The sequence below is a fragment of the Schistocerca gregaria genome, chromosome 1, assembly GCF_023897955.1.
Source record: "Schistocerca gregaria isolate iqSchGreg1 chromosome 1, iqSchGreg1.2, whole genome shotgun sequence".
Taxonomy (NCBI): Eukaryota; Metazoa; Arthropoda; class Insecta; order Orthoptera; family Acrididae; genus Schistocerca; species Schistocerca gregaria.
In genome coordinates this window covers 575,025,606-575,051,943 of record NC_064920.1, presented here as the reverse complement: position 1 = coordinate 575,051,943, position 26,338 = coordinate 575,025,606, and the positions used below count along the sequence as shown (strand labels likewise).

The 26,338-nt window shown below is 48.2% G+C and overlaps 4 non-coding genes across 4 annotated transcripts; all 4 read left to right on the top strand.

Annotated features, from left to right (window-relative positions):
* The first annotated feature begins 6,604 nt into the window (after window positions 1-6,604).
* On the top strand, window positions 6,605-6,679 carry Trnas-cga (transfer RNA serine (anticodon CGA)). The gene has a single exon. It is a non-coding gene; the product is annotated as a tRNA-Ser (tRNA).
* Window positions 6,680-9,601: 2,922 nt separating this feature from the next.
* Window positions 9,602-9,675, top strand: Trnas-cga (transfer RNA serine (anticodon CGA)). The gene has a single exon. It is a non-coding gene; the product is annotated as a tRNA-Ser (tRNA).
* Window positions 9,676-14,999: 5,324 nt separating this feature from the next.
* Window positions 15,000-15,074, top strand: Trnas-cga (transfer RNA serine (anticodon CGA)). The gene has a single exon. It is a non-coding gene; the product is annotated as a tRNA-Ser (tRNA).
* A 4,426-nt stretch (window positions 15,075-19,500) lies between these two features.
* On the top strand, window positions 19,501-19,575 carry Trnas-cga (transfer RNA serine (anticodon CGA)). Its single transcript has one exon. It is a non-coding gene; the product is annotated as a tRNA-Ser (tRNA).
* Window positions 19,576-26,338: the final 6,763 nt, after the last annotated feature.

Below are 26,338 nucleotides of genomic sequence, written 5' to 3'. Positions count from 1 at the left end.
TGTATTTTTGAAAGTAAGAGTGAAACTATTGACAGAAAACCATTGAATAATGCTTTTCAGAACATTATTTAACAGTTCTTCTGCTGGTGTATGGCTTGATTACAATATTAATGTCAGCTGCAAAAGCAGCTAATTCTACTTGTTGTATCTCAGAAGTCTCTAAATATATAAGAATGAAAAGGAGGCCTAAGATTGCTCCTTGTGGAATCCCATCAGTGATTTCTCTCCACTTAACAGGATCTCAGTTGGTTCCATTGTTTAGATTATTAAGTACAGATGTCTACAGCAATTTAATTACATATGACATTTTCCATTCTTTTGATATACCATCAGTTCCGTAAAACCCCTGTTTGACCTCGAGAGTACTGTGAGTCACACAGTCAAAATATGCTATTCTGTTATTTAGTGCTTATAAAAATGGGTGAGTGAATGTGTAAATGGCATTTTCAGATGAGCAACCCTTTTTCAATCAAATCTGTGCCTTGCTGAGGATATTATTGTTGACCAGTTGGGATACTGTTCTTGGGCACATGACCTCCATAAAATTTTTGGAAAATGATGGCAGCAGTGTGCAAGACATCATACTACTGTATGTTATTTAAACTGATTGTTCAAGATTTTTGATTAATCTGTTGAACTATTGGTCTCTATATTTCTTACTACATTTAACAAATGATAATTAAACATAACCACTACGTGTCACTGATAATAAGTAGACAGTTCATTTCAATTAATAGTGATGTTATGCACTTCTGTAGGTTGACTGGCGACTCCATAGTGTTCTGTAGGCTGCTGTCCTGTTTCTCGTTTTTCTTCATTCCCAATAGCTGTAAGTCTGTTACCAAAATGCCTGATTTCTGACATAACGTGCACGTTGTGTAATTTTCTGTCAATGAGAGCTCTGCTGTCGTTATCCACCTTTATTGGAAATTTAGCTACTGAGGTTAAATTGTATGACCCTAATAATATTTACGGATTTAAAAAACTCTACATTAGAATCACCATAGACTTTTAACTACTCACTGCTTTGTGACAACATAGTAATGAAAGTGAACTAGTTTCCAGTATTAACCTGCAAATATACACTTCTATGTGCTGATCACTAGAAAATCTAGTCGTCTCGTTTTTCAGTTTCTTTTCTATCTTAACATATGTGAAAACTCCTCTTTTCCCATATTAATTCTATATGAGTAAGATGCTAGAGTGTAATCTTTCATATTTAACTCTTCTAGCCCTGTGGTTATTTGGTGTTTATATTCTGTCTTCTTTAAAGAGATCTCTGGATTTTCTGAATAGACATGGGACTCCTCTACATTATTACTCGGTACTCTGATATTCTGATGAAGGAAACTAATCTTACTTTCTTTGCTGCACTAAGAATTTTTGGGGCTGTTTTCTTGTTTTAACGTCTTTCACAACAGGGTGCCTGATTCCTGACTATAACCTATAAAAGGTACACTTATGGCACCATTAACTACAGGGATCTTGCTTTGTGTGATGGTTGCTGCCCCTTCCTCCTGTACATTTTCTGCAGAAGCTCAGAAATCGATACTGTGCCACTTCGCCTTATTCAGGTGTTGGCAGCCATCTACAAATTGCAGCGACAGGCGGTACACTCATATGAGATTTCATTTCAGTCTGCAGCAGCACTCTGTGTTCATACAGCTCACTTCATTGTTAACTATAGTTTGTCGTGGTGCTCCAGGACCTCCACATAACTCACACAGGAGTGTGAAGTTGCTACTCCTCTTCCATTCAATACACCATAATATTGTAATTTCTGTACTTAGCTCAGTTTCCCGCTCCACGTAGTATGATCATCTCTCTTTATCAAAATCCACGTAAATACTTCATACATCCTCTGACCCCTACCTAAGGCTAGCATTTGACTTCAGAATATTTGTGAATTGGTATCCTGTCCTTAATCTGTCTTATATCATCTGGTACATACCTCAGCCATAGCTCCTACCTAGCAACAAGTGTATTTTCTTCCTAATCAGCTTTGGCACGCATTACACATAGTTTCTTTGCTAGGATTTCATTGTAACCTGTTTTGACCTACAACTAGATGATGCTCATTCCCTACTATTTCAGATAACAAGTCAAACGTAATAGATGTTGTATGCTCATGCATGTAGATGAAGAAATTGATAATCTGTTCCTCTTTCCCCCGTTATTTGTTAGCTGTAACCAGTTCCCAAGGCTTTTCCTCTGTTCAACCCATCTAGCTCAAATTTCGCGTAATCATATTCAGCCTCAAGGAAAGAAATCTTTACATCATGGTCAGCGATAATCCTGTCATTTTTCAGAGCGTACAGATCTGTGGGAGAGAATTGTTGAGTTCCCCATGTAATTCCCCACTACAAGTGCACCAGTGGAATTCCAAAAAACAATCTACACATACCACTCCCTGTCTGACTTCACTACAGAGACACCCACACTTGTCATGGATTCCAACACAGACTATACATTTAAAATAACACATTTCAACCTTGATGAACTTCTGTTATATACAAGATGCAAGAATGAAGCATATAGGTTAGCACTTCAGGTGTATGTTATAATGTAAAAGTTATATCTGAGTAAACAGGAGTCACCACACTCCTAACAGCAGAATGTGGTGAATAACTTATTTACAAGAAACTATAACTTTTACTTACTACTGTTCATGAACACTGGTTGAAATTAGACGATGTTTACAGTTGTCAAAATAGGGACTGCATTATGAGATATGATTTCATGTGGTAACATAAATACAAAGCTTCAGATCACGAAATTTTCAGTTACCTACATGAAGGAGGCATAAACGAATTGACGTACATATAAAATATACTACAGGCAATTATTTTTCCTTAAATTAATGTCTGTTTTCTACTACTAACACATACGCTGCAACAGACGTGTATCAGTGCTGCCAACCTCAAAATCACTCAATCTATTTGCAGAAACCTGCGTTAGATTCAAAGTTACTTACCTCCGAATACTTTACAGGAATTATGTAAGAGCAGAGTAAAGTTAGAAGATATGAATTACTTCAAAGAGTGAAAATTGCATTATCTACACTTGGATAGGTACAAACATCAAAGATATTTACGTACAATGGCATCGTTGTCAACATATTTGCCCCGAATTTTGTAAACACACATACTTGGTATTTCATCAGTAAAGTATTAAAATTGCGGTTTGCGTAAAATAACGTTATGTTCAAAGATATTTTCCTCCAAACTGCATACACAAACACACACACACACACACACAGACACACACACACACACATCTGAGACATTTTTTGTGGACATCAGAGCTGCCACTTACTGGGAGACCTTGTGAAGATCAGTGTTGGTGATATCTTTTCACATCTCAGGTGTCTGAAAGCACACAGCACAGAGATACACAATACATGACACCTTGATAAAGTTATATCTGCTTCCCTCACAAAAATCTATTACGTTGGAAATGGAGAGAGAGAAAGAAATCTTGATATGAATAGGTCAGGAGTTCACTACACTCAGCTGGCGGCTACACGGGTAGCGGAGGCTGTGTGGCGTGGACTGGGCGGTTTTTTTAGGTTAGAAGGCCTTGGGAAAGTGCGGGATGGGCTGCAATGTCAAAGGGTGCTTGGCAATTAGAGGACGTGCTTGGATCAAGGAACAGTCGGAATTATAGTTGTAAATTGTTGTAGTTGCGCTGGAAAAGTCCCTGAGCTTCAAGCGCTAATAGAAAGCACGGAAGCTGATATCGTTATAGGTAAAGAAAGCTGGCTAAAGCCTGAAATAAGTTCTGCAGAAATTTTTACGAAGTCTCAGACGGTGTTCAGGAAAGATAGATTAGGCAGAATTGGTGGTGGAGTGTTTGTGTCTGTCAGTAGTGGTTTATCTTGTAGTGAAGTCGAAGTAGATACTCCATGCGAATTGGTATGGGTGGTGGTTATACTTAACAGCCGAATTACGTTAATAATTGGCTCCTTCTACCGACCCCCAGACTCCGATGATACAGTTGCGGAACAGTTGAGAGAAAGTTTGAGTCTCGTAACAAATAATTACCCCACTCATACGGTTATAGTTGGTGGGGACTTCAACCTACCCTCGGTATGTTGGCAAAAATACTTGTTCAAAACCGATGGTAGGCAGAAAACGTCTTCCGAGATTCCAGAATGAGATTTTCACTCTGCAGCGGAGTGTGCGCTGATATGAAACTTCCTGACAGATTAAAACTGTGTGCCCGACCAAGACTCGAACTCGGGACCTTTGCCTTTCGCGGGCAAGTGCTCTACCAACTGAGCTACCGAAGCACGACTCACGTCCGGTACTCACAGCTTTACTTCTGCCAGTATCCGTCTCCTACCTTCCAAACTTTACAGAAGCTCTTCTGCGAACCTTGCAGAACTAGCACTCCTGAAAGAAAGGATATTGCAGAGACATGGCTTAGCCACAGCCTGGGGGATGTTTCCAGAATGAGATTTTCACTCTGCAGCGGAGTGTGCGCTGATATGAAACTTCCTGACAGATTAAAACTGTGTGCCCGACCGAGACTCGAACTCGGGACCTTTGCCTTTCGCGGGCAAGTGCTCTACCAACTGAGCTACCGAAGCATGACTCACGTCCGGTACTCACAGCTTTACTTCTGCCAGTATCCGTCTCCTACCTTCCAAACTTTACAGAAGCTCTTCTGCGAACCTTGCAGAACTAGCACTCCTGAAAGAAAGGATATTGCGGAGACATGGCTTAGCCACAGCCTGGGGGATGTTTCCAGAATGAGATTTTCACTCTGCAGCGGAGTGTGCGCTGATATGAAACTTCCTGACAGATTAAAACTGTGTGCCCGACCGAGACTCGAACTCGGGACCGTTGCCTTTCGCGGGCAAGTGCTCTACCAACTGAGCTACCGAAGCACGACTCACGTCCGGTACTCACAGCTTTACTTCTGCCAGTATCCGTCTCCTACCTTCCAAACTTTACAGAAGCTCTTCTGCGAACCTTGCAGAACTAGCACTCATGAAAGAAAGGATATTGCGGAGACATGGCTTAGCCACAGCCTGGGGGATGTTTCCAGAATGAGATTTTCACTCTGCAGCGGAGTGTGCGCTGATATGAAACTTCCTGACAGATTAAAACTGTGTGCCCGACCGAGACTCGAACTCGGGACCTTTGTCTTTCGCGGGCAAGTGCTCTACCAACTGAGCTACCGAAGCACGACTCACGTCCGGTACTCACAGCTTTACTTCTGCCAGTATCCGTCTCCTACCTTCCAAACTTTACAGAAGCTCTTCTGCGAACCTTGCAGAACTAGCACTCCTGAAAGAAAGGATATTGCGGAGACATGGCTTAGCCACAGCCTGGGGGATGTTTCCAGAATGAGATTTTCACTCTGCAGCGGAGTGTGCGCTGATATGAAACTTCCTGACAGATTAAAACTGTGTGCCCGACCGAGTCTCGAACTCGTGACCTTTGCCTTTCGCGGGCAAGTGCTCTACCAACTGAGCTACCGAAGCACGACTCACGTCCGGTACTCACAGCTTTACTTCTGCCAGTATCCGTCTCCTACCTTCCAAACTTTACAGAAGCTCTTCTGCGAACCTTGCAGAACTAGCACTCCTGAAAGAAAGGATATTGCGGAGACATGGCTTAGCCACAGCCTGGGGGATGTTTCCAGAATGAGATTTTCACTCTACAGCGGAGTGTGCGCTGATATGAAACTTCCTGACAGATTAAAACTGTGTGCCCGACCGAGACCCGAACTCGGGACCTTTGCCTTTCGCGGGCAAGTGCTCTACCAACTGAGCTACCGAAGCACGACTCACGTCCGGTACTCACAGCTTTACTTCTGCCAGTATCCGTCTCCTACCTTCCAAACTTTACAGAAGCTCTTCTGCGAACCTTGCGGAACTAGCACTCCTGAAAGAAAGGATATTGCGGAGACATGGCTTAGCCACAGCCTGGGGGATGTTTCCAGAATGAGATTTTCACTCTGCAGCGGAGTGTGCGCTGATATGAAACTTCCTGACAGATTAAAACTGTGTGCCCGACCGAGACTCGAACTCGGGCCCTTTGCCTTTCGCGGGCAAGTGCTCTACCAACTGAGCTACCGAAGCACGACTCACGTCCGGTACTCACAGCTTTACTTCTGCCAGTATCCGTCTCCTACCTTCCAAACTTTACAGAAGCTCTTCTGCGAACCTTGCAGAACTAGCACTCCTGAAAGAAAGGATATTGCGGAGACATGGCTTAGCCACAGCCTGGGGGATGTTTCCAGAATGAGATTTTCACTCTGAAGCGGAGTGTGCGCTGATATGAAACTTCCTGACAGATTAAAACTGTGTGCCCGACCGAGACTCGAACTCGGGATCTTTGCCTTTCGCGGGCAAGTGCTCTACCAACTGAGCTACCGAAGCACGACTCACGTCCGGTACTCACAGCTTTACTTCTGCCAGTATCCGTCTCCTACCTTCCAAACTTTACAGAAGCTCTTCTGCGAACCTTGCAGAACTAGCACTCCTGAAAGAAAGGATATTGCGGAGACATGGCTTAGCCACAGCCTGGGGGATGTTTCCAGAATGAGACGGATACTGGCAGAAGTAAAGCTGTGAGTACCGCACGTGACTCGTGTTTCGGTAGCTCAGTTGGTAGAGCAATTGCCCGCGAAAGGCAAAGGTCCCGAGTTCGAGTCTCGGTCGGGCACACAGTTTTAATCTGTCAGGAAGTTTCATATCAGCGCACACTCCGCTGCAGAGTGAAAATCTATTTCTGGAAACATCCCCCAGGCTGTGGCTAAGCCATGTCTCCGCAATATCCTTTCTTTCAGGATTGCTAGTTCTGCAAGGTTCGCAGAAGAGCTTCTGTAAAGTTTGGAAGGTAGGAGACGGATACTGGCAGAAGTAAAGCTGTGAGTACCGGACGTGAGTCGTGCTTCGGTAGCTCAGTTGGTAGAGCACTTGCCCGCGAAAGGCAAAGGTCCCGAGTTCGAGTCTCGGTCGGGCACACAGTTTTAATCTGTCAGGAAGTTTCATATCAGCGCACACTCCGCTGCAGAGTGAAAATCTCTTTCTGGAAACATCCCCCAGGCTGTGGCTAAGCCATGTCTCCGCAATATCCTTTCTTTCAGGAGTGCTAGTTCTGCAAGGTTCGCAGAAGAGCTTCTGTAAAGTTTGGAAGGTAGGAGACGGATACTGGCAGAAGTAAAGCTTTGAGTACCGGACGTGAGTCGTGCTTCGGTAGCCCAGTTGGTAGAGCACTTGCCCGCGAAAGGCAAAGGTCCCGAGTTCGAGTCTCGGTCGGGCACACAGTTTTAATCTGTCAGGAAGTTTCATATCTGCGCACACTCCGCTGCAGAGTGAAAATCTCATTCTGGAAACATCCCCCAGGCTGTGGCTAAGCCATGTCTCCGCAATATCCTTTCTTTCAGGAGTGCTAGTTCTGCAAGGTTCGCAGAAGAGCTTCTGTAAAGTTTGGAAGGTAGGAGACGGATACTGGCAGAAGTAAAGCTGTGAGTACCGGACGTAAGTCGTGCTTCGGTAGCTCAGTTGGTAGAGCACTTGCCCGCGAAAGCAAAGGTCCCGAGTTCGAGTCTCGGTCGGGCACACAGTTTAATCTGTCAGGAAGTTTCATATCAGCGCACACTCCGCTGTAGAGTGAAAATCTCATTCTGGAAACATCCCCCAGGCTGTGGCTAAGCCATGTCTCCGCAATATCCTTTCTTTCAGGAGTGCTAGTTCTGCAAGGTTCGCAGAAGAGCTTCTGTAAAGTTTGGAAGGTAGGAGACGGATACTGGCAGAAGTAAAGCTGTGAGTACCGGACGTGAGTCGTGCTTCGGTAGCTCAGTTGGTAGAGCACTTGCCCGCGAAAGGCAAAGGTCCCGAGTTCGAGTCTCGGTCGGGCACACAGTTTTAATCTGTCAGGAAGTTTCATATCAGCGCACACTCCGCTACAGAGTGAAAATCTCATTCTGGAAACATCCCCCAGGCTGTGGCTAAGCCATGTCTCCGTAATATCCTTTCTTTCAGGAGTGCTAGTTCTGCAAGGTTCGCAGAAGAGCTTCTGTAAAGTTTGGAAGGTAGGAGACGGATACTGGCAGAAGTAAAGCTGTGAGTACCGGACGTGAGTCGTGCTTCGGTAGCTCAGTTGGTAGAGCACTTGCCCGCGAAAGGCAAAGGTCCCGAGTTCGAGTCTCGGTCGGGCACACAGTTTTAATCTGTCAGGAAGTTTCATATCAGCGCACACTCCGCTGCAGAGTGAAAATCTATTTCTGGAAACATCCCCCAGGCTGTGGCTAAGCCATGTCTCCGCAATATCCTTTCTTTCAGGAGTGCTAGTTCTGCAAGGTTCGCAGAAGAGCTTCTGTAAAGTTTGGAAGGTAGGAGACGGATACTGGCAGAAGTAAAGCTGTGAGTGCCGGACGTGAGTCGTGCTTCGGTAGCTCAGTTGGTAGAGCACTTGCCTGCGAAAGGCAAAGGTCCCGAGTTCGAGTCTCGGTCGGGCACACAGTTTTAATCTGTCAGGAAATTTCATATCAGCGCACACTCCGCTGCAGAGTGAAAATCTCATTCTGGAAACATCCCCCAGCCTGTGGCTAAGCCATGTCTCCGCAATATCCTTTCTTTCAGGAGTGCTAGTTCTGCAAGGTTCGCAGAAGAGCTTCTGTAAAGTTTGGAAGGTAGGAGACGGATACTGGCAGAAGTAAAGCTGTGAGTACCGGACGTGAGTCGTGCTTCGGTAGCTCAGTTGGTAGAGCACTTGCCCGCGAAAGGCAAAGGTCCCGAGTTCGAGTCTCGGTCGGGCACACAGTTTTAATCTGTCAGGAAGTTTCATATCAGCGCACACTCCGCTGCAGAGTGAAAATCTCATTCTGGAAACATCCCCCAGGCTGTGGCTAAGCCATGTCTCCGCAATATCCTTTCTTTCAGGAGTGCTAGTTCTGCAAGGTTCGCAGAAGAGCTTCTGTAAAGTTTGGAAGGTAGGAGACGGATCCTGGCAGAAGTAAAGCTGTGAGTACCGGACGTGAGTCGTGCTTCGGTAGCTCAGTTGGTAGAGCACTTGCCTGCGAAAGGCAAAGGTCCCGAGTTCGAGTCTCGGTCGGGCACACAGTTTTAATCTGTCAGGAAGTTTCATATCAGCGCACACTCCGCTGCAGAGTGAAAATCTCATTCTGGAAACATCCCCCAGGCTGTGGCTAAGCCATGTCTCCGCAATATCCTTTCTTTCAGGAGTGCTAGTTCTGCAAGGTTCGCAGAAGAGCTTCTGTAAAGTTTGGAAGGTAGGAGACGGATCCTGGCAGAAGTAAAGCTGTGAGTACCGGACGTGAGTCGTGCTTCGGTAGCTCAGTTGGTAGAGCACTTGCCCGCGAAAGGCAAAGGTCCCGAGTTCGAGTCTCGGTCTGGCACACAGTTTTAATCTGTCAGGAAGTTTCATATCAGCGCACACTCCGCTGCAGAGTGAAAATCTCATTCTGGAAACATCCCCCAGGCTGTGGCTAAGCCATGTCTCTGCAATATCCTTTCTTTCAGGAGTGCTAGTTCTGCAAGGTTCGCAGAAGAGCTTCTGTAAAGTTTGGAAGGTAGGAGACGGATACTGGCAGAAGTAAAGCTGTGAGTACCGGACGTGAGTCGTGCTTCGGTAGCTCAGTTGGTAGAGCACTTGCCCTCGAAAGCAAAGGTCCCGAGTTCGAGTCTCGGTCGGGCACACAGTTTTAATCTGTCAGGAAGTTTCATATCAGCGCACACTCCGCTGCAGAGTGAAAATCTATTTCTGGAAACATCCCCCAGGCTGTGGCTAAGCCATGTCTCCGCAATATCCTTTCTTTCAGGAGTGCTAGTTCTGCAAGGTTCGCAGAAGAGCTTCTGTAAAGTTTGGAAGGTAGGAGACGGATACTGGCAGAAGTAAAGCTGTGAGTACCGGACGTGAGTCGTGCTTCGGTAGCTCAGTTGGTAGAGCACTTGCCTGCGAAAGGCAAAGGTCCCGAGTTCGAGTCTCGGTCGGGCACACAGTTTTAATCTGTCAGGAAGTTTCATATCAGCGCACACTCCGCTGCAGAGTGAAAATCTCATTCTGGAAACATCCCCCAGGCTGTGGCTAAGCCATGTCTCCGCAATATCCTTTCTTTCAGGAGTGCTAGTTCTGCAAGGTTCGCAGAAGAGCTTCTGTAAAGTTTGGAAGGTAGGAGACGGATACTGGCAGAAGTAAAGCTGTGAGTACCGGACGTGAGTCGTGCTTCGGTAGCTCAGTTGGTAGAGCACTTGCCCGCGAAAGGCAAAGGTCCCGAGTTCGAGTCTCGGTCGGGCACACAGTTTTAATCTGTCAGGAAGTTTCATATCAGCGCACACTCCGCTGCAGAGTGAAAATCTCATTCTGGAAACATCCCCCAGGCTGTGGCTAAGCCATGTCTCCGCAATATCCTTTCTTTCAGGAGTGCTAGTTCTGCAAGGTTCGCAGAAGAGCTTCTGTAAAGTTTGGAAGGTAGGAGACGGATACTGGCAGAAGTAAAGCTGTGAGTACCGGACGTGAGTCGTGCTTCGGTAGCTCAGTTGGTAGAGCACTTGCCCGCGAAAGGCAAAGGTCCCGAGTTCGAGTCTCGGTCGGGCACACAGTTTTAATCTGTCAGGAAGTTTCATATCAGCGCACACTCCGCTGCAGAGTGAAAATCTCATTCTGGAAACATCCCCCAGGCTGTGGCTAAGCCATGTCTCCGCAATATCCTTTCTTTCAGGAGTGCTAGTTCTGCAAGGTTCGCAGAAGAGCTTCTGTAAAGTTTGGAAGGTAGGAGACGGATACTGGCAGAAGTAAAGCTGTGAGTACCGGACGTGAGTCGTGCTTCGGTAGCTCAGTTGGTAGAGCACTTGCCCGCGAAAGGCAAAGATCCCGAGTTCGAGTCTCGGTCGGGCACACAGTTTTAATCTGTCAGGAAGTTTCATATCAGCGCACACTCCGCTGCAGAGTGAAAATCTCATTCTGGAAACATCCCCCAGGCTGTGGCTAAGCCATGTCTCCGCAATATCCTTTCTTTCAGGAGTGCTAGTTCTGCAAGGTTCGCAGAAGAGCTTCTGTAAAGTTTGGAAGGTAGGAGACGGATACTGGCAGAAGTAAAGCTGTGAGTACCGGACGTGAGTCGTGCTTCGGTAGCTCAGTTGGTAGAGCACTTGCCCGCGAAAGGCAAAGGTCCCGAGTTCGAGTCTCGGTCGGGCACACAGTTTTAATCTGTCAGGAAGTTTCATATCAGCGCACACTCCGCTGCAGAGTGAAAATCTCATTCTGGAAACATCCCCCAGGCTGTGGCTAAGCCATGTCTCCGCAATATCCTTTCTTTCAGGAGTGCTAGTTCTGCAAGGTTCGCAGAAGAGCTTCTGTAAAGTTTGGAAGGTAGGAGACGGATACTGGCAGAAGTAAAGCTGTGAGTACCGGACGTGAGTCGTGCTTCGGTAGCTCAGTTGGTAGAGCACTTGCCCGCGAAAGGCAAAGGTCCCGAGTTCGAGTCTCGGTCGGGCACACAGTTTTAATCTGTCAGGAAGTTTCATATCAGCGCACACTCCGCTGCAGAGTGAAAATCTCATTCTGGAAACATCCCCCAGGCTGTGGCTAAGCCATGTCTCCGCAATATCCTTTCTTTCAGGAGTGCTAGTTCTGCAAGGTTCGCAGAAGAGCTTCTGTAAAGTTTGGAAGGTAGGAGACGGATACTGGCAGAAGTAAAGCTGTGAGTACCGGACGTGAGTCGTGCTTCGTTAGCTCAGTTGGTAGAGCACTTGCCCGCGAAAGGCAAAGGTCCCGAGTTCGAGTCTCGGTCGGGCACACAGTTTTAATCTGTCAGGAAGTTTCATATCAGCGCACACTCCGCTGCAGAGTGAAAATCTCATTCTGGAAACATCCCCCAGGCTGTGGCTAAGCCATGTCTCCGCAATATCCTTTCTTTCAGGAGTGCTAGTTCTGCAAGGTTCGCAGAAGAGCTTCTGTAAAGTTTGGAAGGTAGGAGACGCATACTGGCAGAAGTAAAGCTGTGAGTACCGGACGTGAGTCGTGCTTCGGTAGCTCAGTTGGTAGAGCACTTGCCCGCGAAAGCAAAGGTCCCGAGTTCGAGTCTCGGTCGGGCACACAGTTTTAATCTGTCAGGAAGTTTCATATCAGCGCACACTCCGCTGCAGAGTGAAAATCTCATTCTGGAAACATCCCCCAGGCTGTGGCTAAGCCATGTCTCCGCAATATCATTTCTTTCAGGAGTGCTAGTTCTGCAAGGTTCGCAGAAGAGCTTCTGTAAAGTTTGGAAGGTAGGAGACGGATACTGGCAGAAGTAAAGCTGTGAGTACCGGACGTAAGTCGTGCTTCGGTAGCTCAGTTGGTAGAGCACTTGCCCGCGAAAGGCAAAGGTCCCGAGTTCGAGTCTCGGTCGGGCACACAGTTTTAATCTGTCAGGAAGTTTCATATCAGCGCACACTCCGCTGCAGAGTGAAAATCTCATTCTGGAAACATCCCCCAGGCTGTGGCTAAGCCATGTCTCCGCAATATCCTTTCTTTCAGGAGTGCTAGTTCTGCAAGGTTCGCAGAAGAGCTTCTGTAAAGTTTGGAAGGTAGGAGACGGATACTGGCAGAAGTAAAGCTGTGAGTACCGGACGTGAGTCGTGCTTCGTTAGCTCAGTTGGTAGAGCACTTGCCCGCGAAAGGCAAAGGTCCCGAGTTCGAGTCTCGGTCGGGCACACAGTTTTAATCTGTCAGGAAGTTTCATATCAGCGCACACTCCGCTGCAGAGTGAAAATCTCATTCTGGAAACATCCCCCAGGCTGTGGCTAAGCCATGTCTCCGCAATATCCTTTCTTTCAGGAGTGCTAGTTCTGCAAGGTTCGCAGAAGAGCTTCTGTAAAGTTTGGAAGGTAGGAGACGGATCCTGGCAGAAGTAAAGCTGTGAGTACCGGACGTGAGTCGTGCTTCGGTAGCTCAGTTGGTAGAGCACTTGCCCGCGAAAGGCAAAGGTCCCGAGTTCGAGTCTCGGTCTGGCACACAGTTTTAATCTGTCAGGAAGTTTCATATCAGCGCACACTCCGCTGCAGAGTGAAAATCTCATTCTGGAAACATCCCCCAGGCTGTGGCTAAGCCATGTCTCCGCAATATCCTTTCTTTCAGGAGTGCTAGTTCTGCAAGGTTCGCAGAAGAGCTTCTGTAAAGTTTGGAAGGTAGGAGACGGATACTGGCAGAAGTAAAGCTGTGAGTACCGGACGTGAGTCGTGCTTCGGTAGCTCAGTTGGTAGAGCACTTGCCCGCGAAAGGCAAAGGTCCCGAGTTCGAGTCTCGGTCGGGCACACAGTTTTAATCTGTCAGGAAGTTTCATATCAGCGCACACTCCGCTGCAGAGTGAAAATCTCATTCTGGAAACATCCCCCAGGCTGTGGCTAAGCCATGTCTCCGCAATATCCTTTCTTTCAGGAGTGCTAGTTCTGCAAGGTTCGCAGAAGAGCTTCTGTAAAGTTTGGAAGGTAGGAGACGGATACTGGCAGAAGTAAAGCTGTGAGTACCGGACGTGAGTCGTGCTTCGTTAGCTCAGTTGGTAGAGCACTTGCCCGCGAAAGGCAAAGGTCCCGAGTTCGAGTCTCGGTCGGGCACACAGTTTTAATCTGTCAGGAAGTTTCATATCAGCGCACACTCCGCTGCAGAGTGAAAATCTCATTCTGGAAACATCCCCCAGGCTGTGGCTAAGCCATGTCTCCGCAATATCCTTTCTTTCAGGAGTGCTAGTTCTGCAAGGTTCGCAGAAGAGCTTCTGTAAAGTTTGGAAGGTAGGAGACGGATACTGGCAGAAGTAAAGCTGTGAGTACCGGACGTGAGTCGTGCTTCGGTAGCTCAGTTGGTAGAGCACTTGCCTGCGAAAGGCAAAGGTCCCGAGTTCGAGTCTCGGTCGGGCACACAGTTTTAATCTGTCAGGAAGTTTCATATCAGCGCACACTCCGCTGCAGAGTGAAAATCTCGTTCTGGAAACATCCCCCAGGCTGTGGCTAAGCCATGTCTCCGCAATATCCTTTCTTTCAGGAGTGCTAGTTCTGCAAGGTTCGCAGAAGAGCTTCTGTAAAGTTTGGAAGGTAGGAGACGGATACTGGCAGAAGTAAAGCTGTGAGTACCGGACGTGAGTCGTGCTTCGGTAGCTCAGTTGGTAGAGCACTTGCCCGCGAAAGGCAAAGGTCCCGAGTTCGAGTCTCGGTCGGGCACACAGTTTTAATCTGTCAGGAAGTTTCATATCAGCGCACACTCCGCTGCAGAGTGAAAATCTCATTCTGGAAACATCCCCCAGGCTGTGGCTAAGCCATGTCTCCGCAATATCCTTTCTTTCAGGAGTGCTAGTTCTGCAAGGTTCGCAGAAGAGCTTCTATAATGTTTGGAAGGTAGGAGACGGATACTGGCAGAAGTAAAGCTGTGAGTACCGGACGTGAGTCGTGCTTCGGTGACTCAGTTGGTAGAGCACTTGCCTGCGAAAGGCAAAGGTCCCGAGTTCGAGTCTCGGTCGGGCACACAGTTTTAATCTGTCAGGAAGTTTCATATCAGCGCACACTCCGCTGCAGAGTGAAAATCTCATTCTGGAAACATCCCCCAGGCTGTGGCTAAGCCATGTCTCCGCAATATCATTTCTTTCAGGAGTGCTAGTTCTGCAAGGTTCGCAGAAGAGCTTCTGTAAAGTTTGGAAGGTAGGAGACGGATACTGGCAGAAGTAAAGCTGTGAGTACCGGACGTAAGTCGTGCTTCGGTAGCTCAGTTGGTAGAGCACTTGCCCGCGAAAGGCAAAGGTCCCGAGTTCGAGTCTCGGTCGGGCACACAGTTTTAATCTGTCAGGAAGTTTCATATCAGCGCACACTCCGCTGCAGAGTGAAAATCTCTTTCTGGAAACATCCCCCAGGCTGTGGCTAAGCCATGTCTCCGCAATATCCTTTCTTTCAGGAGTGCTAGTTCTGCAAGGTTCGCAGAAGAGCTTCTGTAAAGTTTGGAAGGTAGGAGACGGATACTGGCAGAAGTAAAGCTGTGAGTACCGAACGTGAGTCGTGCTTCGGTAGCTCAGTTGGTAGAGCCATTGCCCGCGAAAGGCAAAGGTCCCGAGTTCGAGTCTCGGTCGGGCACACAGTTTTAATCTGTCAGGAAGTTTCATATCAGCGCACACTCCGCTGCAGAGTGAAAATCTATTTCTGGAAACATCCCCCAGGCTGTGGCTAAGCCATGTCTCCGCAATATCCTTTCTTTCAGGAGTGCTAGTTCTGCAAGGTTCGCAGAAGAGCTTCTGTAAAGTTTGGAAGGTAGGAGACGGATACTGGCAGAAGTAAAGCTGTGAGTACCGGACGTGAGTCGTGCTTCGGTAGCTCAGTTGGTAGAGCACTTGCCTGCGAAAGGCAAAGGTCCCGAGTTCGAGTCTCGGTCGGGCACACAGTTTTAATCTGTCAGGAAGTTTCATATCAGCGCACACTCCGCTGCAGAGTGAAAATCTCATTCTGGAAACATCCCCCAGGCTGTGGCTAAGCCATGTCTCCGCAATATCCTTTCTTTCAGGAGTGCTAGTTCTGCAAGGTTCGCAGAAGAGCTTCTGTAAAGTTTGGAAGGTAGGAGACGGATACTGGCAGAAGTAAAGCTGTGAGTACCGGACGTGAGTCGTGCTTCGGTAGCTCAGTTGGTAGAGCACTTGCCCGCGAAAGGCAAAGGTCCCGAGTTCGAGTCTCGGTCGGGCACACAGTTTTAATCTGTCAGGAAGTTTCATATCAGCGCACACTCCGCTGCAGAGTGAAAATCTCATTCTGGAAACATCCCCCAGGCTGTGGCTAAGCCATGTCTCCGCAATATCCTTTCTTTCAGGAGAGCTAGTTCTGCAAGGTTCGCAGAAGAGCTTCTGTAAAGTTTGGAAGGTAGGAGACGGATACTGGCAGAAGTAAAGCTGTGAGTACCGGACGTGCGTCGTGCTTCGGTAGCTCAGTTGGTAGAGCACTTGCCCGCGAAAGGCAAAGGTCCCGAGTTCGAGTCTCGGTCGGGCACACAGTTTTAATCTGTCAGGAAGTTTCATATCAGCGCACACTCCGCTGCAGAGTGAAAATCTCATTCTGGAAACATCCCCCAGGCTGTGGCTAAGCCATGTCTCCGCAATATCCTTTCTTTCAGGAGTGCTAGTTCTGCAAGGTTCGCAGAAGAGCTTCTGTAAAGTTTGGAAGGTAGGAGACGGATACTGGCAGAAGTAAAGCTGTGAGTACCGGACGTGAGTCGTGCTTCGGTAGCTCAGTTGGTAGAGCACTTGCCCGCGAAAGGCAAAGGTCCCGAGTTCGAGTCTCGGTCGGGCACACAGTTTTAATCTGTCAGGAAGTTTCATATCAGCGCACACTCCGCTGCAGAGTGAAAATCTCATTCTGGAAACATCCCCCAGGCTGTGGCTAAGCCATGTCTCCGCAATATCCTTTCTTTCAGGAGTGCTAGTTCTGCAAGGTTCGCAGAAGAGCTTCTGTAAAGTTTGGAAGGTAAGAGACGGATACTGGCAGAAGTAAAGCTGTGAGTACCGGACGTGAGTCGTGCTTCGGTAGCTCAGTTGGTAGAGCACTTGCCCGCGAAAGGCAAAGGTCCCGAGTTCGAGTCTCGGTCGGGCACACAGTTTTAATCTGTCAGGAAGTTTCATATCAGCGCACACTCCGCTGCAGAGTGAAAATCTCATTCTGGAAACATCCCCCAGGCTGTGGCTAAGCCATGTCTCCGCAATATCCTTTCTTTCAGGAGTGCTAGTTCTGCAAGGTTCGCAGAAGAGCTTCTGTAAAGTTTGGAAGGTAGGAGACGGATACTGGCAGAAGTAAAGCTGTGAGTACCGGACGTGAGTCGTGCTTCGGTAGCTCAGTTGGTAGAGCACTTGCCCGCGAAAGGCAAAGGTCCCGAGTTCGAGTCTCGGTCGGGCACACAGTTTTAATCTGTCAGGAAGTTTCATATCAGCGCACACTCCGCTGCAGAGTGAAAATCTCATTCTGGAAACATCCCCCAGGCTGTGGCTAAGCCATGTCTCCGCAATAACCTCTTCTTTCAGGAGTGCTAGTTCTGCAAGGTTCGCAGAAGAGCTTCTGTAAAGTTTGGAAGGTAGGAGACGGATCCTGGCAGAAGTAAAGCTGTGAGTACCGGACGTGAGTCGTGCTTCGGTAGCTCAGTTGGTAGAGCACTTGCCCGCGAAAGGCAAAGGTCCCGAGTTCGAGTCTCGGTCGGGCACACAGTTTTAATCTGTCAGGAAGTTTCATATCAGCGCACACTCCGCTGCAGAGTGAAAATCTCATTCTGGAAACATCCCCCAGGCTGTGGCTAAGCCATGTCTCCGCAATATCCTTTCTTTCAGGAGTGCTAGTTCTGCAAGGTTCGCAGAAGAGCTTCTGTAAAGTTTGGAAGGTAGGAGACGGATACTGGCAGAAGTAAAGCTGTGAGTACCGGACGTGAGTCGTGCTTCGTTAGCTCAGTTGGTAGAGCACTTGCCCGCGAAAGGCAAAGGTCCCGAGTTCGAGTCTCGGTCGGGCACACAGTTTTAATCTGTCAGGAAGTTTCATATCAGCGCACACTCCGCTGCAGAGTGAAAATCTCATTCTGGAAACATCCCCCAGGCTGTGGCTAAGCCATGTCTCCGCAATATCCTTTCTTTCAGGAGTGCTAGTTCTGCAAGGTTCGCAGAAGAGCTTCTGTAAAGTTTGGAAGGTAGGAGACGGATACTGGCAGAAGTAAAGCTGTGAGTACCGGACGTGAGTCGTGCTTCGGTAGCTCAGTTGGTAGAGCACTTGCTCGCGAAAGGCAAAGGTCCCGAGTTCGAGTCTCGGTCGGGCACACAGTTTTAATCTGTCAGGAAGTTTCATATCAGCGCACACTCCGCTGCAGAGTGAAAATCTCATTCTGGAAACATCCCCCAGGCTGTGGCTAAGCCATGTCTCCGCAATATCCTTTCTTTCAGGAGTGCTAGTTCTGCAAGGTTCGCAGAAGAGCTTCTGTAAAGTTTGGAAGGTAGGAGATGGATACTGGCAGAAGTAAAGCTGTGAGTACCGGACGTGAGTCGTGCTTCGGTAGCTCAGTTGGTAGAGCACTTGCCCGCGAAAGGCAAAGGTCCCGAGTTCGAGTCTCGGTCTGGCACACAGTTTTAATCTGTCAGGAAGTTTCATATCAGCGCACACTCCGCTGCAGAGTGAAAATCTCATTCTGGAAACATCCCCCAGGCTGTGGCTAAGCCATGTCTCCGCAATATCCTTTCTTTCAGGAGTGCTAGTTCTGCAAGGTTCGCAGAAGAGCTTCTGTAAAGTTTGGAAGGTAGGAGACGGATACTGGCAGAAGTAAAGCTGTGAGTACCGGACGTGAGTCGTGCTTCGGTAGCTCAGTTGGTAGAGCACTTGCCCGCGAAAGGCAAAGGTCCCGAGTTCGAGTCTCGGTCGGGCACACAGTTTTAATCTGTCAGGAAGTTTCATATCAGCGCACACTCCGCTGCAGAGTGAAAATCTCATTCTGGAAACATCCCCCAGGCTGTGGCTAAGCCATGTCTCCGCAATATCCTTTCTTTCAGGAGTGCTAGTTCTGCAAGGTTCGCAGAAGAGCTTCTGTAAAGTTTGGAAGGTAGGAGACGGATACTGGCAGAAGTAAAGCTGTGAGTACCGGACGTGAGTCGTGCTTCGGTAGCTCAGTTGGTAGAGCACTTGCCCACGAAAGGCAAAGGTCCCGAGTTCGAGTCTCGGTCGGGCACACAGTTTTAATCTGTCAGGAAGTTTCATATCAGCGCACACTCCGCTGCAGAGTGAAAATCTCATTCTGGAAACATCCCCCAGGCTGTGGCTAAGCCATGTCTCCGCAATATCCTTTCTTTCAGGAGTGCTAGTTCTGCAAGGTTCGCAGAAGAGCTTCTGTAAAGTTTGGAAGGTAGGAGACGGATACTGGCAGAAGTAAAGCTGTGAGTACCGGACGTGAGTCGTGCTTCGGTAGCTCAGTTGGTAGAGCACTTGCCCGCGAAAGGCAAAGGTCCCGAGTTCGAGTCTCGGTCGGGCACACAGTTTTAATCTGTCAGGAAGTTTCATATCAGCGCACACTCCGCTGCAGAGTGAAAATCTGATTCTGGAAACATCCCCCAGGCTGTGGCTAAGCCATGTCTCCGCAATATCCTTTCTTTCAGGAGTGCTAGTTCTGCAAGGTTCGCAGAAGAGCTTCTGTAAAGTTTGGAAGGTAGGAGACGGATACTGGCAGAAGTAAAGCTGTGAGTACCGGACGTGAGTCGTGCTTCGTTAGCTCAGTTGGTAGAGCACTTGCCCGCGAAAGGCAAAGGTCCCGAGTTCGAGTCTCGGTCGGGCACACAGTTTTAATCTGTCAGGAAGTTTCATATCAGCGCACACTCCGCTGCAGAGTGAAAATCTCATTCTGGAAACATCCCCCAGGCTGTGGCTAAGCCATGTCTCCGCAATATCCTTTCTTTCAGGAGTGCTAGTTCTGCAAGGTTCGCAGAAGAGCTTCTGTAAAGTTTGGAAGGTAGGAGACGGATACTGGCAGAAGTAAAGCTGTGAGTACCGGACGTGAGTCGTGCTTCGGTAGCTCAGTTGGTAGAGCCATTGCCCGCGAAAGGCAAAGGTCCCGAGTTCGAGTCTCGGTCGGGCACACAGTTTTAATCTGTCAGGAAGTTTCATATCAGCGCACACTCCGCTGCAGAGTGAAAATCTATTTCTGGAAACATCCCCCAGGCTGTGGCTAAGCCATGTCTCCGCAATATCCTTTCTTTCAGGAGTGCTAGTTCTGCAAGGTTCGCAGAAGAGCTTCTGTAAAGTTTGGAAGGTAGGAGACGGACACTGGCAGAAGTAAAGCTGTGAGTACCGGACGTGAGTCGTGCTTCGGTAGCTCAGTTGGTAGAGCACTTGCCTGCGAAAGGCAAAGGTCCCGAGTTCGAGTCTCGGTCGGGCACACAGTTTTAATCTGTCAGGAAGTTTCATATCAGCGCACACTCCGCTGCAGAGTGAAAATCTGATTCTGGAAACATCCCCCAGGCTGTGGCTAAGCCATGTCTCCGCAATATCCTTTCTTTCAGGAGTGCTAGTTCTGCAAGGTTCGCAGAAGAGCTTCTGTAAAGTTTGGAAGGTAGGAGACGGATACTGGCAGAAGTAAAGCTGTGAGTACCGGACGTGAGTCGTGCTTCGGTAGCTCAGTTGGTAGAGCACTTGCCCGCGAAAGGCAAAGGTCCCGAGTTCGAGTCTCGGTCGGGCACACAGTTTTAATCTGTCAGGAAGTTTCATATCAGCGCACACTCCGCTGCAGAGTGAAAATCTCATTCTGGAAACATCCCCCAGGCTGTGGCTAAGCCATGTCTCCGCAATATCCTTTCTTTCAGGAGTGCTAGTTCTGCAAGGTTCGCAGAAGAGCTTCTGTAAAGTTTGGAAGGTAGGAGACGGATACTGGCAGAAGTAAAGCTGTGAGTACCGGACGTGCGTCGTGCTTCGGTAGCTCAGTTGGTAGAGCACTTGCCCGCGAAAGGCAAAGGTCCCGAGTTCGAGTCTCGGTCGGGCACACAGTTTTAATCTGTCAGGAAGTTTCATATCAGCGCACACTCCGCTGCAGAGTGAAAATCTCATTCTGGAAACATCCCCCAGGCTGTGGCTAAGCCATGTCTCCGCAATATCCTTTCTTTCAGGAGTGCTAGTTCTGCAAGGTTCGCAGAAGAGCTTCTGTAAAGTTTGGAAGGTAGGAGACGGATACTGGCAGAAGTAAAGCTGTGAGTACCGGACGTGAGTCGTGCTTCGGTAGCTCAGTTGGTAGAGCACTTGCCCGCGAAAGGCAAAGGTCCCGAGTTCGAGTCTCGGTCGGGCACACAGTTTTAATCTGTCAGGAAGTTTCATATCAGCGCACACTCCGCTGCAGAGTGAAAATCTCATTCTGGAAACATCCCCCAGGCTGTGGCTAAGCCATGTCTCCGCAATATCCTTTCTTTCAGGAGTGCTAGTTCTGCAAGGTTCGCAGAAGAGCTTCTGTAAAGTTTGGAAGGTAGGAGACGGATACTGGCAGAAGTAAAGCTGTGAGTACCGGACGTGAGTCGTGCTTCGGTAGCTCAGTTGGTAGAGCACTTGCCCGCGAAAGGCAAAGGTCCCGAGTTCGAGTCTCGGTCGGGCACACAGTTTTAATCTGTCAGGAAGTTTCATATCAGCGCACACTCCGCTGCAGAGTGAAAATCTCATTCTGGAAACATCCCCCAGGCTGTGGCTAAGCCATGTCTCCGCAATATCCTTTCTTTCAGGAGTGCTAGTTCTGCAAGGTTCGCAGAAGAGCTTCTGTAAAGTTTGGAAGGTAGGAGACGGATACTGGCAGAAGTAAAGCTCTGAGTACCGGACGTGAGTCGTGCTTCGGTAGCTCAGTTGGTAGAGCACTTGCCCGCGAAAGGCAAAGGTCCCGAGTTCGAGTCTCGGTCGGGCACACAGTTTTAATCTGTCAGGAAGTTTCATATCAGCGCACACTCCGCTGCAGAGTGAAAATCTCATTCTGGAAACATCCCCCAGGCTGTGGCTAAGCCATGTCTCCGCAATATCCTTTCTTTCAGGAGTGCTAGTTCTGCAAGGTTCGCAGAAGAGCTTCTGTAAAGTTTGGAAGGTAGGAGACGGATACTGGCAGAAGTAAAGCTGTGAGTACCGGACGTGAGTCGTGCTTCGTTAGCTCAGTTGGTAGAGCACTTGCCCGCGAAAGGCAAAGGTCCCGAGTTCGAGTCTCGGTCGGGCACACAGTTTTAATCTGTCAGGAAGTTTCATATCAGCGCACACTCCGCTGCAGAGTGAAAATCTCATTCTGGAAACATCCCCCAGGCTGTGGCTAAGCCATGTCTCCGCAATATCCTTTCTTTCAGGAGTGCTAGTTCTGCAAGGTTCGCAGAAGAGCTTCTGTAAAGTTTGGAAGGTAGGAGACGGATACTGGCAGAAGTAAAGCTGTGAGTACCGGACGTGAGTCGTGCTTCGGTAGCTCAGTTGGTAGAGCACTTGCTCGCGAAAGGCAAAGGTCCCGAGTTCGAGTCTCGGTCGGGCACACAGTTTTAATCTGTCAGGAAGTTTCATATCAGCGCACACTCCGCTGCAGAGTGAAAATCTCATTCTGGAAACATCCCCCAGGCTGTGGCTAAGCCATGTCTCCGCAATATCCTTTCTTTCAGGAGTGCTAGTTCTGCAAGGTTCGCAGAAGAGCTTCTGTAAAGTTTGGAAGGTAGGAGATGGATACTGGCAGAAGTAAAGCTGTGAGTACCGGACGTGAGTCGTGCTTCGGTAGCTCAGTTGGTAGAGCACTTGCCCGCGAAAGGCAAAGGTCCCGAGTTCGAGTCTCGGTCTGGCACACAGTTTTAATCTGTCAGGAAGTTTCATATCAGCGCACACTCCGCTGCAGAGTGAAAATCTCATTCTGGAAACATCCCCCAGGCTGTGGCTAAGCCATGTCTCCGCAATATCCTTTCTTTCAGGAGTGCTAGTTCTGCAAGGTTCGCAGAAGAGCTTCTGTAAAGTTTGGAAGGTAGGAGACGGATACTGGCAGAAGTAAAGCTGTGAGTACCGGACGTGAGTCGTGCTTCGGTAGCTCAGTTGGTAGAGCACTTGCCCGCGAAAGGCAAAGGTCCCGAGTTCGAGTCTCGGTCGGGCACACAGTTTTAATCTGTCAGGAAGTTTCATATCAGCGCACACTCCGCTGCAGAGTGAAAATCTCATTCTGGAAACATCCCCCAGGCTGTGGCTAAGCCATGTCTCCGCAATATCCTTTCTTTCAGGAGTGCTAGTTCTGCAAGGTTCGCAGAAGAGCTTCTGTAAAGTTTGGAAGGTAGGAGACGGATACTGGCAGAAGTAAAGCTGTGAGTACCGGACGTGAGTCGTGCTTCGGTAGCTCAGTTGGTAGAGCACTTGCCCGCGAAAGGCAAAGGTCCCGAGTTCGAGTCTCGGTCGGGCACACAGTTTTAATCTGTCAGGAAGTTTCATATCAGCGCACACTCCGCTGCAGAGTGAAAATCTCATTCTGGAAACATCCCCCAGGCTGTGGCTAAGCCATGTCTCCGCAATATCCTTTCTTTCAGGAGTGCTAGTTCTGCAAGGTTCGCAGAAGAGCTTCTGTAAAGTTTGGAAGGTAGGAGACGGATACTGGCAGAAGTAAAGCTGTGAGTACCGGACGTGAGTCGTGCTTCGGTAGCTCAGTTGGTAGAGCACTTGCCCGCGAAAGGCAAAGGTCCCGAGTTCGAGTCTCGGTCGGGCACACAGTTTTAATCTGTCAGGAAGTTTCATATCAGCGCACACTCCGCTGCAGAGTGAAAATCTCATTCTGGAAACATCCCCCAGGCTGTGGCTAAGCCATGTCTCCGCAATATCCTTTCTTTCAGGAGTGCTAGTTCTGCAAGGTTCGCAGAAGAGCTTCTGTAAAGTTTGGAAGGTAGGAGACGGATACTGGCAGAAGTAAAGCTGTGAGTACCGGACGTGAGTCGTGCTTCGGTAGCTCAGTTGGTAGAGCACTTGCCCGCGAAAGGCAAAGGTCCCGAGTTCGAGTCTCGGTCGGGCACACAGTTTTAATCTGTCAGGAAGTTTCATATCAGCGCACACTCCGCTGCAGAGTGAAAATCTCATTCTGGAAACATCCCCCAGGCTGTGGCTAAGCCATGTCTCCGCAATATCCTTTCTTTCAGGAGTGCTAGTTCTGCAAGGTTCGCAGAAGAGCTTCTGTAAAGTTTGGAAGGTAGGAGACGGATACTGGCAGAAGTAAAGCTGTGAGTACCGGACGTGAGTCGTGCTTCGGTAGCTCAGTTGGTAGAGCACTTGCCCGCGAAAGGCAAAGGTCCCGAGTTCGAGTCTCGGTCGGGCACACAGTTTTAATCTGTCAGGAAGTTTCATATCAGCGCACACTCCGCTGCAGAGTGAAAATCTCATTCTGGAAACATCCCCCAGGCTGTGGCTAAGCCATGTCTCCGCAATATCCTTTCTTTCAGGAGTGCTAGTTCTGCAAGGTTCGCAGAAGAGCTTCTGTAAAGTTTGGAAGGTAGGAGACGGATACTGGCAGAAGTAAAGCTGTGAGTACCGGACGTGAGTCGTGCTTCGGTAGCTCAGTTGGTAGAGCACTTGCCCGCGAAAGGCAAAGGTCCCGAGTTCGAGTCTCGGTCGGGCACACAGTTTTAATCTGTCAGGAAGTTTCTTCCGAGATTGTCCTAAATGCTTTCTCCGAAAATTATTTCGAGCAGTTAGTCCACGAACCCACGCGAATTGTAAATGGTTGCGAAAACACACTTGATCTCTTAGCCACAAATAATCCAGAGCTGATAGAGAGCATCATGACTGATACAGGGATTAGTGATCACAAGGTCATTGTAGCTAGGCTCAATACCATTTCTTCCAAATCCATCAGAAACAAACGCAAAATAATTTTATTTAAAAAAGCGGATAAAGTGCCACTAGAAGCCTTCCTAAAAGACAATTTCCATTCCTTCCGGACTGACGATGCGAATGTAGACGAGATGTGGCTCAAATTCAAAGATATAGTAGCAACAGCAATTGAGACATTCATACCTCATAAATAGGTAAGAGATGGAACGGATCCCCCATGGTACACAAAAAAGGTCCGAACGCTGTTGCAGAGGCAACGGAAAAAGCATGCGAAGTTCAGAAGAACGCGAAATCCCGAAGATGGGCTAAAATTTACAGACGCGCGAAATTTGGCACGTACTTCGATGCGAGATGCCTTTAATAGGTTCCACAACGAGACATTGTCTCGAAATTTGGTAGAAAATCCGAAGAAATTCTGGTCGTATGTAAAGTACACAAGCGGCAAGACGCAGTCAATACCTTCGCTGTGCAGTGCCGATGGTATTGTTATCGACGACTCTGCCACTAAAGCGGAGTTATTGAACGCAGTTTTCCGAAATTCCTTCACCAGGGAAGACGAATGGAATATTCCAGAATTTGAAACACGAACATCTGCTAGCATGAGTCTCTTAGAAGTAGATACCTTAGGGGTTGCGAAGCAACTCAAATCGCTTGATACGGGCAAGTGTTCAGGTCCAGATTGTATACCGATTAGGTTCCTTTCAGATTGCGCTGATACTGTAACTCCCTACTTAGCACTCATATACAACCGCTCGCTCACCGATAGATCTGTACCTACAGATTGGAAAATTGCGCAGGTCGCACCAGTGTTCAAGTAGGAGTAATCCATTTAACTACAGACCTATATCATTGAAGTCGGTTTGCAGTAGGGTTTTGGAGCATATACTGTATTCAAACATTATGAATCACCTCGAAGGGAACGATCTATTGACACGTAATCAGCATGGCTTCAGAAAACATCGCTCTTGTGCAACGCAGCTAGCTCTTTATTCGCACGAAGTAATGGCCGCTATCGACAGGGGATCTCAAGTTGATTCCGTATTTCTAGATTTCCGGAAAGCTTTTGACACCGTTCCTCATAAGCGGCTTCTAATCAAGCTGCGGAGCTATGGGGTATCGTCTCAGTTGTGCGACTGGATTCGTGATTTCCTGTCAGGAAGGTCGCAGTTCGTAGTAATAGACGGCAAATCATCGAGTAAAACTGAAGTGATATCAGGTGTTCCCCAGGGAAGCGTCCTGGGACCTCTACTGTTCCTGATCTATGTAAATGACCTGGGTGACAATCCGAGCAGTTCTCTTACACTGTTCGCAGATGATGCTGTAATTTACCGTCTAGTAAGGTCATACGAAGACCAGTATCAGTTGCAAAGCGATTTAGAAAAGATTGCTGTATGGTGTGTCAGGTGGCAGTTGACGCTAAATAACGAAAAGTGTGAGATGATCCACATGAGTTCCAAAAGAAATCCGTTGGAATTCGATTACTCGATAAATAGTATAATTCTCAAGGCTGTCAATTCAACTAAGTACCTGGGTGTTAAAATTACGAACAACTTCAGTTGGAAGGACCACATAGATAATATTGTCCGGAAGGCGAGCCAAAGGTTGCGTTTCATTGGCAGGACACTTAGAAGATGCAACAAGTCCACTAAAGAGACAGCTTACACTACACTCGTTCGTCCTCTGTTAGAATATTGCTGCGCGGTGTGGGATCCTTACCAGGTGGGATTGACGGAGGACATCGAAAGGGTGCAAAAAAGGGCAGCTCGTTTTGTATTATCACGTTATAGGGGAGAGAGTGTGGCAGATATGATACACGAGTTGGGATGGAAGTCATTACAGCATAGACGTTTTTCGTCGCGGCGAGACCTTTTTACGAAATTTCAGTCACCAACTTTCTCTTCCGAATGCGAAAATATTTTGTTGAGCCCAACCTACATAGGTAGGAATGATCATCAAAATAAAATAAGAGATATCAGAGCTCTAACAGAAAAGTTTAGGTGTTCGTTTTTCCCGCTCGCTGTTCTGGAGTGGAATAGTAGAGAGATAGTA